A 15,906-nucleotide genomic window follows, 5' to 3' on the forward strand; every position below is an offset into this window, starting at 1 on the left:
GATGATTACATGTGTGGAATCTGTGGAGTCTCAGCTTTAAATCGTATATCTTGTTTGTGCAGTTAAGATAGTAATAAGGGCATTTCTACCGTGTGTTGTGTGTAAAAAAGCGTTAGCATTAGTTAGCATTGTTTCGCTCAATGCTAATTCAAAGGCTTGGTATTACTCTTGGGTTTTTTCTAGCTAACAATTGTTCTTATTGTCAGTTAGCGGAGTTTCTTACCTTTAAAAGGGTATGAAACATTAATAGTTTCATAAATGTTAAGAAGCCCTGAGACATGTGAGAGAAAAAAAACTGTGGGAGGGGTCCACTGGGGGGACCTTCGGGCTTAACTGGTTAACAATGATTAATATTTGTAAAGGCTACAGGTGATCTTAAGATGCGTGAGCTATGCATAGGGACCTACCAGTCAAGATTATTTGTGCGTAGGGGTGCATCATCTGGCGCCTGGTCCTGGTCATCCTCGCCATTGCCCATGCCGTGAACCATCACCTCGGGCTCGGGCTCGAACAAATAAGGACGTAATGGTCCATCGTCTGGCTCAATATTGTCACCATCGTCGCTTACTGAACCGGATTCAGATTCAGTTACTAAAACGACATTTTCGTAGGAAAGCCGAGAGGATGTTTCTGACTCGCTATCATCACTGGATACCTCGTACAATCCTTCTTCTTTGTCTGGTATATTTGCCCTTCCACGTTCATTCTGCATAGACGCCATGGTTTGTTATCGTATCGTCTTCCTACGTTTTCGTCACTTCCGGTTTGGCTGAGTCGAACATTTCGTTTCTAAAAAACTTCGGGGAAGCTGCAATAAAGTGCTTCTAACATGCGTAAGGCAATTATTATATATTTTTAATCAGGTGTGATTGTTTTGGTACGTAATTATGCTTTTATATAAGTTAAAACGAAACTATTTGAGGTTCCATTTCCACTATCCCTTTAAACTATTGAAGTGTTTTTATTAGTGCTGTCAAAATTATCCCGTTAACGGCGGTAATTAATTTTTTGAATTAATTGCGTTAAAATATTTAAACGCATGTGCAGAATGGCCCGCCCCATACCAGTGGCAGCGCCAGGGTATGGCTGGGGTAGGCTACACCCTTTATATATACAGTCTATGGCAGGCCTATTCAAATGGCGGCCCGCGGGCCAGATGCGGCCCAGAACCAACTCCCGAGTGGCCCAGCCTCCCGTGGCAAATTCCTACACTAGTACAGACGATGAACGCAACACTCCGCGTTGCATAGAAACCACCAAACCACAACGCAACACGTTTTTTGAAAGTGCATCTAGTGGTGCTTATAACGGTGGTCCTATGATGGCAACTCCAAAACATGTCTCTCTCAACTCTGAAGCGTAAACAGAGACAAAACGGTCATTGATCTTGTGGAGCAGATGCGCGAATTCCAAGTCAAGCTGGACCTTTTCGCGACCGACTTGAGTACGGGTCGGATACTGCATTTTCCGACGCTCCTCAAACACATCACATCCCCGGCACAAATGACGGATGTGATGACAGATTTCATTGCGAGGTTGAAAGAGAACTTTTGCCGGTCGATTGGATGGACTTGCTCTGCCCACAGAGGTGATGGGCTTTGCCAGAGACCCCTTCACTGTTGCAATAGAGGGGGACGTATCAACCAGAGCAAAGGAAGTGGTCCCCTCCACCGACGAGGGGAAATGTACCCTGGAACTTATGCATTCATCCGTAACCATGGCACAAGAGCAGCGCGAAGTTTTGGAGTGATGTCAAAAAACAGCAGTTCCCTAACGTTCAGAAAGTAGCGATCTGTGTGCTCAGTATGTTTGGATCAACATACAAATGTGAATCAAGCTTTTCACACATGAACTCAATAAAAAGTAGCACTCGCTGCTCCCTGACTGACAGCACTCTTCACCAATGTCTTAGGATTGCATTGGCATCCTATGAGCCAAAAATCACTGCTCTTGTTCAAAACAAAACATTTCACTTCTCCCATTGAGAAAGTCAGCGATGACAAATCACAAATGAGGTGATAGTAAGCACCTAGTTTACTATACTTAGACGTGTAGTCACTGTAGTGTAGTATTCATTTATATGTTAGTTACCCTTATCCCTTGTTATGGCTTTGTGCACTGAAGGGTTTGACAGTTTTTTTTGTATTCATTTAAATGCACTTTGTAATGTGTCTGGGTCAAATGTGATCAGAACAATGTGATTTTTGTTTTTACTTGAAAAGTGAAAAAATAGTATTGCTAGAGTACTACCTCTTTGTGTTACATTGGAGCTCTTTAACTGTTTGTTAATGCACTTTTTGATGTGCATGTGTCATATGTATCCAATTTTATTTTGTAAGTGAGGACATTTATTAAGACTGCTATTATTGTATTCAGTTAAATGCACTTTGTGATGTGCCTGGTTAAAAAAAAATAACCTGAATATTTGACTTCTAAAGCAAACAAATGTAATGCTACAACTGTGCACTTTTTTTTAATGCACTTTGAGATGCCTCAGATTCTGTTAAATTAATGCAAATTTGTTGTGTTTTTATGCACTTTTTGACGTACCTTTGTTAGATGAACAATTAATACAAATTGCATGTTTTTCATCGCAGTAATATGTGTTGGTTTACAATTTGTCATTTACAGAATAATTCTGTCTTTACTCCTAAATATTTAAACATTTTCTGTGTGTTGACATTTACGATCAGCCCTGCTCCTTATCTTCCGTAAGGAATGTGATAATGCAGTCGTATGTTGATACTATAAGTTGTATGGCTTGACCTAGCGGACATAGGGGGTTTTGCGACTGTGAGAACGCTGGCTTTCTAAGCTCCACAGATGTGAGAGACATCTACTGTGTCTGCAGATGTTTACGCCCATCCCCAATATGTGGATTTGACTCTCTGTAAACTAGTTATAAGGTCTACCAAAATGCGAGGCTGATCAGAATTGACATGACAACCCACCCGTGCAGTCAGAATATTTTGCTGCTGTGACTTGTGATATGAATTCTCCGGCCGTTGACTTGTAATAAACTATCATTGTTTGACATCAAAGCTCCAACTCTCCTCGTGTCTCTCTGAGTCCTGACTCTCCATTGCTGCAGAAGTTTCCCTTACAGTCATTAACCGCTTTTTACAGGCCGCTGAATGTCTGGCCCAGCTGAATTTTTTAGTTATAAAATCTGGCCCAACTGAATGTGTAATTGAATAGCCCTGGTCTATGGCTACACCCATACCAAGAAATGGCTTAGCCCCACCATGAAAAATGATGTTAAAGTAAGCAAAATAAAGTCTGCCAACTCGCGCGGAGTAAATTGCACAAACAGCAGTTAGTAAGATTGATTTCAGTAGCCACGGTTTTGAAAACTTTCGTCACGTAGTGATCGTCTTCTCAATAGAACATCTTTGATAACGGCGTGGTGTTGTTGCAGGAAGTCCCGACGGAGAATACTTTTGCTGTAGTACAGGGGTGCACATAACTGGTACGCAGGTTATGTATGGCGTTATATTTGTGCCTCTATCCTGAGCACGCAATGAAACATGTTGAGCATAGAAAATGCTATTGAGCGCGCACTTGAACATTTTTGAGCACAGAGAAATATATTTTCTCTCATAAAACTCCTGCTCCGTGCGCAAGCAGACCGCTACACGCGCTCTCTCTCCCTCGCTCGCTCGACCTCTCCAGCCTGCGCGCGCTCAGCTTTGCCTGCGCTCGCTCAAGTTGTCACAGCGTTACAAATGTGCCACAAAACCAACCAATCGGAGAACTCGAGAAGGTCAATTCTGATTGGCTGGTCGTCTCCAATCATATCTTCTATGTGAGATGAGAGAGGGATTTTCGGTTGCCATCAGGCTGTTGACGTTCTTATTACACATCCATCGTTGACATTTACAGGAGTATTGACGAGATCGATAAGATCAACTAGATCGACTAGATACTGCTAATCCTATCACCACTACAAGCAACAGTTACAAGCTACAACACAGCCACAAGCTACGCTACAAGCCACAAGCTACGCTAGCCGCAAGCTAGTCTGCACAAGCTACGCTGAAAGCTATAAGTAAGCCACAGAACACCAAGAGAAAACACCATGCCTGGAGATCAGCTGTGGCCAGGGGCGGATCTACCGGGGTGGCATGGGGTGGCAACTGCCACCCTAAACAATAGCCTTGCCACCCCAGCTGCCACCCCAGTTGGCATCTTTGTTTTGAAAGAAAAGTTGTGGGTCATCGGACATTTATGAGAGAAAGTCTCTAATGTCCCAGTGCAAGTGAATGCAGCACAAGATGCACGTCATGTAACCCCTCCCCCGGTCCTGGCGCGAGAGTGGAAATATGATTGGTGGCGAATTCACTTGAACGTGGGAACGGCGCAAAACGAGAAGCCTTTCGGACCCAAGTACTGAAGGAATGAGGTAGTTGCGGTCTACAATGACAGAGAAGAGAATGTCAAGTTTGGCTGTACTCAGCATTGAATCAAAACGCACTACAGCTGTTGATCTTAATACGTTTGTGAGGCGTTTTGCTGAATAAAATAGTAATCGCCGCATTAGACAATAGACAATAGACATGCCAACTTGATGCTCTGCTCACGGATGACTCGATGAGAATAACAAACTGTTAAGATGATGACCTTGTATGCGTGTATATATATTTTTCTTTGAGGAGGTCTGCCCCCAAAAAAACAGTTTTAAGTCCTGAGAAAGTAAAATAAGACGGTGTGTAAAACTACACTGCCCAGCCAACAGAAAGTAACCACTTTGATTTAACTAGGCCAGTAGGTAAGGACCTTCCACTGGATAATAACTGCAGCGATGTTTATGTTTTAGCTGAATACACGTTTTTTAACCCTAACTGATGCAGTTAGTCACTTCTTTAATGTTTGTTCTTTCTGATGTAAAGGCAAGGTTGTAACTGTATATCAATAATGATATAATTACTTGTTTTTCAAATTTGAAGGAGGGTGAGCAAGCATCTTGATGAACATTCATCATTAACTCCTCCAAAAAATATAGTTTATTCAATACTAAATGAATATGTGAATCATAACAGTTCTTCACTATATCTGTAAAGCGTCTTTGAGCACCTGTAAAAACGCTAACAAATTAAATCTATTATTATTATTATTTATTAACAGTGATTGACAGCTGATAGGAATAATATGATTGTTAATAGTATCATATTCATTCAGACAAACATCGATGAGACAGTTAATTAATGTACTTATTGCAGCAGTCTGCATATTGGTACCCCTACTGGTCTAAGAGTGAAACAAACTCATTCAGTTATTGTTCAGTTAAAATTCATTAAATTACGTCTGCCACCTTGTAAGGCTTTACTGATGTGCCACAATAATATCACCTATGTGATTGAGTTAAAATATTAATATTGTGGCTTTCCAAGTTAACATTGATTGTAGGAGTGTAACGGTTCACAAACATTTCGGTTCGGTACGTACCTCGGTTTTTAGGTCACGGTTCGGTTCGGTACGTTTTCGGTACAGCAGAAAAAATTATCACAAAACATTAAATATATATTTTTAATTATTATTAAACTGTGACTAATGTATTCAAATAAATACAAAATATAGTAAAATAAACATTAAGGTGAAGCATTTCGATGAACTGAAATAATCTGTATTTGAACTGTACTAGTACCTAAGCAGCCAGCTTGACATTAGGACTTGCTTGTCATTGTATTTTCATGTTGTTTAAAGAAAGATGAACTTGTCCATATTGCTTGCTGAAAGGGCAGATCTGCTGGCACTAACAATGTCTCCTGCTGTGGAGAACACCCTCTCTAGGGACAGTGGCAGCAGATACAGCCAGGTAGCGCTTTGCTAACATGGCAACATAAGGATATTTGGCGTTTGTAATAGCTTTGGCTCGGTCTGAACTCTTTGCGAGTGGTGGAGGCTTACATGCTAGTGGGAGTTGGGTTTGCACTTCAGTCTTTTTTCTTTTGGTACCGGTAATATTCACATTCGGGTGATGCCTTTTCAAATGAGTGTGATGTATTGCCAGCCGCGTAACCAATGTTAGTTGAACAATGCCGACAAACAGCTTTGGTTCGGTCCACCTGTCTTTGTCCGTCATCCTTGTACGTAACTGCGAAACCAAAATGTTCCCAAACCGGAGACCTCAATGATGCCGGAGGATTTTCGAGCTCAACTTTATCTGCGTTCGCCATTTCGACAGTTCCTCAAATTACTGACTACATTTGAACGCATCCCTGTGACCAGCTCTCATAGTATGCCTCTCGTCCAATGAAATGACTTGGTCGCTCTATGATATAGATTACTTCCAGAAAGTTGTTCATGTTCTCAATTTTTTACGTTTAACGCTATATTCGTTCGGTACACACGTGTACCGAACCGAAGGGCCCGTACCGAATAATTTCAGTACGGGTACGTGTACCGTTACACCCCTAATTGATTGATATGATTGCGATTTAAATCAGCATATACTTCTGTCAGGGGATGCCACCCCTCAAAATCTCCTGCCACCCTCTTGCCACCCCATGAATATTTTTCTAGATCCGCCCCTGGCTGTGGCTGAACCACATCTAACCAAGCCCTGTAACTGACTGCCTTGTGGACACGATAAGAAGAAGATTTACAGGACATGACAGACTCGAATGAAGAGAATAGCACGCCACAGTGTCAGATGAGTTATACATTTCTAGCTTTCTGTTACGTTATTGTTTGCAATGCCTGAGTTTGCTAGCCGGCAACATAGCTATAGGGGTAGTTTAAACAAACAGCTAACAAACCGTAGCCTACATGTACATGAACCCTTCTGAGGTATTGATTACTTGCTGTAAGCATTAGAGGTGGCAGAATGACAAAACATGTTTTTCTCTCTATCACAATTTTGGGTTGACCAGAACCTGGACCAACTTCTGTTTCCTGTTCTACAATGGGCATAGAGCTTGCGTTAATTTTCAACCGGACAACTAAATAGATTAGGCTAGAATACCGGAAAAGTTAGCAACACACGTTATCCATGAACAGCCTATTAATCCAACGTTGTGGAATTAGAGAAAAGGGGCTTCTTAACGTGCTTTTATCCGGGGTGGAGGGAGTTACATATTAGTTAAATATAACATTGGGGCGTGTGATTGATATGGATTTAGAGTGGATATTTGAGACTTCTAAACAGTAAACAAAAACGTAACTTATGGGTGAGTGTTTTTATCACAGCTATATTGTCCTTGTGATTCTGTTGATTATTACCTCTGTATTATGTTGCAGCTCAGCTGATTTTGGATTGATGGCAAAGGGAGAGGGACTTAAGTGAGAGTGAAAACACAAGGTAAGTTTAAAATAGGTCAGCAATTTCCCATCCTATAGGTTGCTAGATGTATATAACCATTTCTCCTGTCTTTGTCTCCCTCTTTCAGCACAAGAACCCCAGGGGGATTCAATGGAGCCTGAATACCCACTGAGACCCTCACCCTGCACCTGAGTCTCAGTTCTCAGAGCTTTGCAAGCCTCTCCCTGTTCCTTATTTTTGATTAAACAGACATTAAGCTTCCCAATGGTGTGGTCTTTGTTTAGTGAAAAATATGATTTCCTCACATGTTGTTGCTGTTGTTGTCTTTTGTGATAGTTAAATTGCTCCTGCTGACTTGAGCCAGACATTCTTTCCTCCTCTCTGTCAGTGGGGAAACCTTACATTCATACTCCTTTCTCTGAGCATCCCCAGGTAGCACAGCAAACCATGGGGGAGACGATATGCCAGGACAACAGAGGAAAAGGCACAGACAAACTGCATTACAGCATGCTATTCAATGTTTATTGAATTCCATTTATTTACAATGGATGTTCCTAAAACAACACATCATCAAACATCATCATAACATCATCATGCTGCTGCTGCTGCTGCTAGCCCTTTGACTCATTGTGCTGTCAGTTGACAATCATTGATAGGCACCTGTGGGTCTCCTGTCCTTTCTGAAAGTCATAAAGATTACATTACTCATTTAGATTACTTATGTCCTCAATTACCAGGGGATTACTGAAACCACCATGAATTAAAGAAATGGTAGAAATTATTCTAATCTGAATTTTGAAACCTTCCTTCCCTCTCTCTAAATATATCAATAAACATTAGAAAGTGATGCTCCTGACTACCATATATGTTTAAGAAGATAATATTTGTTTTAAAGAATTCAAAGCAATAAACAACAGCAACAGGCTCTGTAACCAAGGCAACGTTAGCCTAACATGTATATGTTAACAGGTAAAATAGCTGCTCACACTATGTATATTTTCTACTTTTTGTAATGCTATGTTATTTCCATTTAAGATGTTTACATTTTCGATTGTTTAATTCTAGTCTTTTAACTGTCTAATGTACAATGCCTCCTTGTCTTTTGCTGCTGCTGCAGCGTAAACATTTCCCCAATTGGTATCAATAAAGTACTTCTTATTTTATCTTAATCCTCAAATATTAGCACATTTTACTTTAAAAAAAAACAAAACACATTGATGTAACTACATACACATATCGATATGTTGTATACATATTGCAAATCAAAACCTTTATTGACCACTAATTAGCAAAAATTGCATTTCTATCCTATTATTAATGCATTCAAATCGTGATTCAAATGGCCCGCCACGAACTTCCGGGAACTTTCTGAGTCTCTCTGAACCACGTGACGATCAAGCATTTTGGACTTCCGCTGTCGCAACTCTTCTCTCTCCATGGTGCTGGACCAGCCAATCAGAATTGACCTTCTCGAGTTCACCGATTGATTGGTTTTGTGGCACATTTGTAACGCTGTGACAACTTGAGCGCGCGCAGGCAAAGCTGAGCGCGCGCAGGCTGGAGAGGTCGAGGGAGAGAGAGCGCGTGCAGCGGTATGGTTGCGCACGGAGCAGGAGTTTTATGAGAGAAAATATATTTCTCTGTGCTCAAAAATGTTCAAGTGCGCGCTCAATAGCATTTTCTATGCCCAACATGTTTCATTGCGTGCTCAGGATAGAGGCACAAATATAACGCCATAGTTATGTGCGTAATCTGAAATGCGTACCGTCACTTGTGTCACAAAGCGCATTTGCGTACCGACGTACTTGTGAAGCTTTTCCAGAAGGCGGTTAGATCACCGGACGACAGAGTCGGTCTCCGTGTGCACAGGCAGGGCTGCTGTTAACGTCGGTCTGTACAACGGAATTGTGCCAAAACTACGCCAACCGGCTGCGGAGGGAGACTCCCCCCCTTCACTGGAGAACTGCGCTAAAACAGCTGATCACAACGTTCACACTCTGTGGTCACTCCACTAGCCGCCCCCCCCCCCCCTTCACTGGAGAACTGCGCTAAAACAGCTGATCACAACGTTCACATTCTGTGGTCACTAAGTACTCCACTAGCCGCCGCCCCCCCCTCTGTCGACTTTCCTGAATTACTCCCCCGTTGATAGAAATCAACACGTAATGAATTAAGACCCCACGGTTTGATGATTGATAGGTGTGTGGGTTGTCTTTCATTTTGACATGCAGAATTTTTTTATAATAAACATAGATACTGTATGTTAAATGGATATATCCGCCTTCTTTCATTTATCTTTCCATTCCCACAACAATATACATAAATAAATGGCATATTTTGGACATAGTTCGAATGGTGATTAATCATGATTAATTTTTAAGCTGTGATTAATCTGATTAAAAATGTTAATCGTTTGACAGCCCTAGTTGTTATATTACTCATTGTCTTTTTGTTCAATTCAAAACAATTCAATTCAAAACCTTTATTTATCCAGGTAAAATCCCATTGAGATCAATGATCTATTTTTCAAGGGAGACCTTTTTTTTTTTTCTTTTTTTTTTTAAACCTTCATTTATCCAGATAAATCCCATTGAGATCATTGAAGTCTTTTACAAGGGAGACCTGCTCAAGTAGGTTCCACATGAAACATACAAACATTAACAGAACAACAAAAGGACATCTTACATCATCATCACAGGGATTACAATTTACATAACTATCCACATGTACAGGTACCAACAGCTTCCGATTGAGTAGCATCCAACCGATCTTTAAAAACATTTAGTGGCACCAGATTGCTCAGTTTCCATTTCAGTTGCAGACTATTCCAAGACAGATGAGCTGCACATCTAAAAGCTGTCTTCCCTAAGACAGTCCTAGCAGTTGGCACATTTAATAAAACTACAGCATGCGATCTCAGGCAGTAGCCACTTACAATTCGCCGTGAGATCAGGGAGCAGATATAGGATGGAAGTTTCCCTAACATGGCTTTGTAAATAAAAATGTACCAGTGACTGAGCCTCCGTACAGTTAGTGAAAGCAAACCAGCCCTTGCATACAGGGTACAGTGATGCGTTAATGCTTTACAGTTTGTCACAAATCTTAGCGCGCTGTGATACGCAGCATCTAACTTGATCAGGCAATTGGCAGGTGCATTCATATACATCAAATCACCATAGTCCAGCACAGGTCAAAAGGTCACAGTGACTAGCCTTTTCCTGGCCTCAAGCGAGAAACAGGACTTATTTCTGTAAAAGAAACCTAGCCTAACCCTCAGCTTTTTAAGCAGGTTATTGACATGAAGTTTAAAAGTGAGACAATCATCAAGCCAGATACCAAGGTATTTGTAACAGGCAACAACTTCAAGTTTTGTTCCTTGTGTAGTTACAATATCTAAAACATGCTCTGGTGTCTTTTTAGCTTTAGAAAAGAGCATTACCTTGGTTTTCTCAATATTTAAAAGAAGCTTTAATTCAGAGAGCTGAGTCTGAATAATGTTAAAAAACAGCCTGTAATTTAACACCAGCCTCCTTAATGGAGGGACCTGCACAGTACATCACGGTATCATCCGCATAAAAATGAAAAGTAGCTTCATCCACATTTTCACCTAAACTATTGATGTAGATGGAGAATAAAAGTGGACCTAAAACAGAACCTTGAGGAACACCATTAGCAATATTTAACCACTCAGAAGACAGCCCATCAAAGTGAACACATTGGGACCTTTCAGAGAGGTAGTTTTCAAACCACCCCACTGCATGGCTGGACATGCCTATACTGGCTAGCCTCTGCTTTAAAATGCGATGATCGACGGTATCAAACGCTTTGGACCTTGTTCACGACTTCTCCACATTTCGAAGTGTTTCACGAGCCAGAACGACCTATCTTTCTTCCTGGCTTGCTCTCTAATGATACTACAATTCAAATGCAATACCAACAACAACTCAACAGCAACAACGCAAACTACGACAACAACCCACACATTGCGCATTGTTTAAAGCGGTCATAAAGTGTTGAAGCGCTCAAATTCGAAACTGTTTAAACCGTTTAAACCTGTCACCTGTCAGAATCGAGACGAGGCAGTGCATTGAATCGCGTGAATGGACCGCAAACCAGTCAAGTGATTCATTCAGCAAATGAAGCAGTTGCTGGTTCGGACGTCACATGTCACGTGATTTGAAACAGTTGCTGCTTCTGACGTCATATGTCACGTGATTTGAAGCAAGCTTCGAAGCAGTGATGGGAATTCCGGCTCTTCTTGGTGAGCCGGATCATTTGGCTCGGCTCACCAAGAAGAGCCGGCTCTTTCGGCTCCCAAACGGCTCTTCAGTTGACCACATATTATACCTTTTAATTCAATCAAATGTAGCCCTGCTTTGACTAATGAATGATTTATATGTGTACACATAGGCCTATCACTTAAATTATTCAATACATCAAAAGTATTCAAAAGTAAAAATTACATGTTTAATATAAATGATTTGCTGTGGCCAAATGTTTTCATTGCATTTACAGACCCCAACTCTCTGATCCCACCCAATGAATGCACTGACTTGCTTGTAGAACCACGCTACACAAAGCAGATAGCAACACCTATACAAACTATTTTAAAAAAGGGGCTACTGTATGGACATTTTAAAATTATATTTAAAGAAAAGGCCCTGACAAAACAACAGGGCTCTATTTCAGTATTAAACTATAGAAAAAAAGACAGCAACAGCTGACATCAAATCTTTGCTGAGCCTAAGGATAATCATAAATAAATAACATAGTGAAAATAAATATATTGCAGTGCTCAAAACAGCAGCATCCAACCGTCTCTAATCCTTGGATATTACATGTCACTGCATGCATGCACGGAGCAGCTGTAGCGCGGAGATCATCATATCATTCTGTCTTGTATTACCTATCATGCTATATTTGAACAATATATTGTAGGGCCATATCTATATAAAGTATATAGGCCTATATGATTCTGTGAGCTGCAGCTGACCACGCCCCCCTGCAGGAGAGGGAAACGTGCTCTGAGATCAGCTGCTGGGCTCTCAGAAGAGGGGGAGAAAAAGAGATCTCCGTCCTCCGTGTTTTATTCTTATAGAAGTAAGAAGAGAAGTAATGGGGCAGAAACCCTCCTTTTTACGCAGCGGTCCAGACATAGACATCAAACGGCGACACATATTCAGTTGCTAGTTACTTTGGCATTAGGGCAGGGATATCTAGATACTTTCCAAGGTTTGACATAATTAATTGGTCTACTTTTAAAGCAAGCAACGATGTTTTCAAATCTGTAATCAAAAAGCTCCTCAAAAATACTATTGAAGCAGTTCCTGCCGTTGCTACGTTAGTTCAAACAGTAACAACGGACTATTTTTCTTAGCGGATGCATGTCAATTTAAATCAATACATACTATTTTTTAAATCAATAAAATCATTTTCTAAATCCATAAAAGCATTTCAATTAATATTGGGAGTCATGTCGTTACTTTGTTGAGAATGTGGCCGTGTAATAAGCGGGATAATGTACACATTGCATAATGTGCCTTCATGCCGATCTAGATCCCTCCGCAAAAAAAAACAACCGGCTCGTTCGCGGGCGCGAGCCGGCTCCCGTCGTTTGCGACCGACACATCACTACGAAGCACTGCTTCTATGGAATAGGAAGTCCAGGGTTGAAGCTCCGTTCGAAGCTTCAGTGTCAAACTGCCATCACTAGTGTTTCTCTGTTGACCTCTTTTATCGGCCTAGTTATTAGAAATTATTGATTTATGATGTTTTCTGTGGACTTTTGGGTAAATAAAAAACCCAGTTTATTTAAACCACTCCTGTGTCCTGTTGTTCATACCCCTCACTGTTTATTCATCTTTCAATTCATTCTAAATGTTATTCTGTAGATTGTGTACATTACTTTTCACTTTACTGCTTTTTGCACTACTGGTTAGAAGCTAGAAGTGTTGGTTGTTGACGGCAGTGTGTGCCCCCCCTTGGTAAATGATTGCCCCCCCATTCGATTTGTTCTAGAGCCGACCCTGGGTTACTGTGATTATCTACAGTACATTGATGGTTACTGTGATTATCTACAGTACATTGTAGGTTTCTGTGATTATCTACAGTACATTGTTGGTTACTGTGAATATCTACAGTACATTAATGGTTACTGTGATTATCTACAGTACATTGATGGTTACTGTGAATATCTACAGTACATTGATGGTTACTGTGATTATCTACAGTACATTGATGGTTACTGTGAATATCTACAGTACATTAATGGTTGTTGTGATTATCTACAGTACATTGATGGTTACTGTGAATATCTACAGTACATTGATGGTTACTGTGATTATCTACAGTACATTGTAGGTTGCTGTGAATATCTACAGTACATTGTAGGTTACTGTGATTATCTACAGTACATTGTAGGTTACTGTGATTATCTACAGTACATTGATGATTACTGTGAATATCTACAGTACATTGTAGGTTACTGTGATTATCTACAGTACATTGTTGATTACTGTGATCTTCTACAGTACATTGATGGTTACTGTGAATATCTACAGTACATTGATGGTTACTGTGATCTTCTACAGTACATTGATGGTTACTGTGATATTCTACAGTACATTGATGGTTACTGTGATTATCTACAGTACATTGATGGTTACTGTGATCTTCTACAGTACATTGATGGTTACTGTGATATTCTACAGTACATTGATGGTTACTGTGATTATCTACAGTACATTGATGGTTACTGTGATATTCTACAGTACATTGATGGTTACTGTGATTATCTACAGTACATTGATGGTTACTGTGATCTTCTACAGTACATTGTTGGTTACTGTGATTTTACAGTACATTGTTGGTTACTGTGATTTTACAGTACATTGTTGGTTACTGTGATTTTATACAGTACATTGTTGGTTACAGTTGGGACGTTACTACTGCTATTTCTACAGTAACTGCAGAGTTGCTGTAATTTTTGGTTGGAAACACGGTATTATACTCTAAAATGGTATACAATAATTTACTGTGCACAAACACTGTAAATAACTGTGGATTTCACAGCCATTTTTTACAGTGTAGAAAAATACACGTACTGTAAAATAAATTTTTGAAATGAAAAGAAGATACATTTTAACAATTTAAATTACTTATGAATAAATTACATTAATGCCTTATGTCAGTCCCAAAAACCTCTTCCACCACTGTGTCTTGAAGGCTTACGGTTACTTTTACGTATAAATAATCAAATATAGATTAGGCTGATCAAACTTTAATAACTGTAAGAGAGTCGTGTGGCGCAGTGCGTAGGTGTTGGGATCAGGGGGTCACAGGTTCAAACCCCACTGCAGTCAGCATGTCGTTGTGTCCCTGAGACACTTCACCCCAAATTGCTCCTGTGGGGATTGCCCACAGTATTTAGTATGTAAGTCGCTTTGGATAAAAACGTCTAACATGTAATGTAATGAGAGCAACACTACGAATCACACTACAGAGTAGACACCGTTCCTTTATTATTTTAGCATGTATAAAAATGATAAGGAACAAAAGAACAACTCCCAAACACAATGCAGGATTTTTTTCCAGGAACTGACTGAGTGCATCCGTTCCTTCGAGGTTAGACAAAGGTGAACTGTGACCTGTAAAGCCTGCTGAAGGAAACACATGTTTGAATATGTCCGTTATACAAGCTTCAAAAGAATTCAACAGAGGATGGAGTGAATATTTCTAAAGCTGAAGATGCATTTTTATACAATATGAGACAAGATATACAACAAATGCATAATGTATGAGGATTTCTTATAAGAACCCTGGGAGGCAAAACATACATGATATGATGATATAAAACCACAAACATTCATCCTGTATTCATCAAAATGTATTTAAATGAATCAGAAAGGTAATAATAGTTGAAAAGGCCCCCAGTGTTGAAGCAAATAACACTGCTTTATTAATATTCCCCCAATAGCAACAACCTTGGAGGAATATTTTATCACCAGAGCTCAGATATCTTTCTGATGGCTGCAGCACTCAGACCCAGTGGCGCCAGCAGGGGGGGGGGGGCAGGGGGGGCCATGGCCACCCTGATATATTTGTTGTTTCTGGAGGCGCCACTGCTCAGACCGAGGAACAAAAGCTTTGTCCCTGGAGCAAATAGAGGAAAATGCCTTTTCTATTTATTAACTTGAGAGGTTCAATTGAAATGGCATGGACCTGAATCTCTGGGCTCCCTCTCTTAAACCCAATTTACATTATGCATGGTCAGTTTCTCCTCAGTGGACTCATTTATTTTGCCCCAGGTTGACAGGTTCTGTCATCGTCCATTAATAGCAGTGAGTGCATGGCTCCTGGCAAAACACCCAGCCCTCACATATTTAATGTGAGCTAAACAAGCAGCACGTTTTCTTTAGCATGTCTGAGCAACACAGATGGTAAATCTAACATTAAATTGTGATTTTAACCTTTGTTTAGAGTAGTCCAGCATCATAAAATAATGCCTCAGTAATGTGGCCGTGCTACAATGGCCCAAACACTTCCATTAGGAGAAACGCTGTGGCTCAGTGCATAGTGTGCTGGACTTCGAATCAGGGGGAAGCAAGTTTGAGTCCCACTGCAGTCAGCCTGTCGTTGTGTCCCTG

This window comes from Gymnodraco acuticeps, unplaced genomic scaffold (assembly GCF_902827175.1).
Source record: "Gymnodraco acuticeps unplaced genomic scaffold, fGymAcu1.1, whole genome shotgun sequence".
NCBI classification, from domain to species: Eukaryota; Metazoa; Chordata; class Actinopteri; order Perciformes; family Bathydraconidae; genus Gymnodraco; species Gymnodraco acuticeps.